Source organism: Hylobates moloch, unplaced genomic scaffold (assembly GCF_009828535.3).
Source record: "Hylobates moloch isolate HMO894 unplaced genomic scaffold, HMol_V3 SCAFFOLD_4, whole genome shotgun sequence".
Lineage (NCBI taxonomy): Eukaryota > Metazoa > Chordata > Mammalia > Primates > Hylobatidae > Hylobates > Hylobates moloch.
In genome coordinates, this window is record NW_026652279.1 from 119,193,417 (window position 1) to 119,195,365 (window position 1,949).

Genomic DNA, 1,949 nt, shown 5'->3' on the forward strand with positions numbered 1-1,949 from the left:
AATGAAATAGGTCTTTGAAAATACCTGTGAATTATCATAAACATGATCAAACTATGATGACAATCACAGCTGCTGTTTTCAGGCGGGAAGTTGATAATGCGTACTACTGGTGCCCTACACTCATTCTCTACCTGGCCTGTGCATCAAAGTTTCTGTAAGTGTTAGATTCTAAAAGTTCACAACTGCTTCTTCTCCAGAGAACTGTACTCTGCTGAACATATAAGTCACTTTTTAATCGTGTAAGTGGATGCCTATCTTTTTATCCTAAGGGTACCATATCATGAGGTTACAAAACTTTGCCCCCTTCTTCAACAATGGAAGCAGTTCTGTGTTATAAATCATGACCCAGAGCTCCCAGAGGGATTAGTCTGAAGAACTCAAGCTGAGATAAATTCTTGCATGATTCACTTCACCCACTTTATCCTGTTTGCCTTACTTCTTTTCTCCAAAGAGCACTGGCTTAATTAATTACATGTTCTTGAACCCCTGTCTCAGGCTCTGCTTTGAGAATCTTTAAAACAATTTGTTTAGTGGCAAATAAATACAGATCATGCTGTAAACAGAGAAGGAAGTTGTTGATTTGAAAAGGTGCACAATTTTAGTTGTCGAAAGGAAATTGAGTTTGGGTGGCTGCTATAACATGGGCCAAAATAGACTATCTTTTGAAACTAGGAGACTCACTCCAGCACATTTTAGCCATCCATATCTAATAATTCATGTCCATATCCTGAAATGGTTGACATTGTTCCTCATTCTATCCATTAACTTCTCTTGTTCTTTATATTGCTAAACTGTGTCCTAAATCTATACCATAACACAAGTTATTGATGTTCATTTCTTTCTCCATAGAATTTCTTTTCCTTTCTTCTGTTTTTCTCTCTCTCTCTTTCTCTTTTTTTTTTTTTTTTTTGAGACTGAGTCTTGCTTTGTCACCCAGGCTGGCGTGCAGTGGTGTGATCTCTGCTCACCGCAACCTCCACCTCCCTGGTTCAAGCAATTCTCCTGAGTAGCGAGTAGCTGGGATTACAGGTGCTTGCCACCACACCTGGCTAAATTTTTGTATTTTTAGTAGAGAAGGGGCAAGTTTTCACCATGTTGGCCAGTCTGGTCTCAAACTCCTGACCTCAGGCAATCTGCCTGCCTCAGCCTCCCAAAGTGCTGGCTGGGATTATAGGCGTGAGCCACCACGCCCAGTCTTTCTCTCTTCTTTTGTCCTTACTCTCTTTCATTTTCACTTTATGTTTTACATTAGTTTATCTTTCAAGATATGTTCAGTTACAGAGAGCCACATTCATTAAATTAAATGACCAGCATGGATTTACCTGGTGGATTAGGCCTGGATATAGTCTGATTAGTTGATTTTGGATATTCATATATGGAATTATACACATGAGATTGCATGATAAAGTTATCAGTCAGTAGGAAGAATGACATTAAAAACAAACAGCACTGTTGCTAAGAACTAAGATCAATGAAATGTGCCATATATCAGACATATACCTGTAATTCATCAACTTTCTGTTGAATTTCTCATGTGTAAAACCATACAACTGAGTTAACCCCATATTTCTAATATCTTTTCATGACTTTTGATTTCTGTTTTTCTACTGGTCTAATTATATAGTAAAGATTAGATTTCATATTAAAAGCTATCCTTTTAAACTTATTTGAAGAATGTTAACATGTTCAAATAAGTTTGGGCGACACTACACAACATATGAGAAGATTTCAGAAAGCTCATGAAAAAATGAAATTGAAAGATTTAAAAAATGTTATTTCTCAACATAAGTGCCATCAAGTCCAAGACGCTTTTGTAAGCAAGTGAAGATACCTCTCATTTAGTCCATTCCTGGATAACTACAGGTCTTGGGAATTTAACCATGTTAACGCAGTCTTTTTTACATTATTGGCAAGAGTAATGAGTGCCCTTTAAATATTTTTTTATTTGA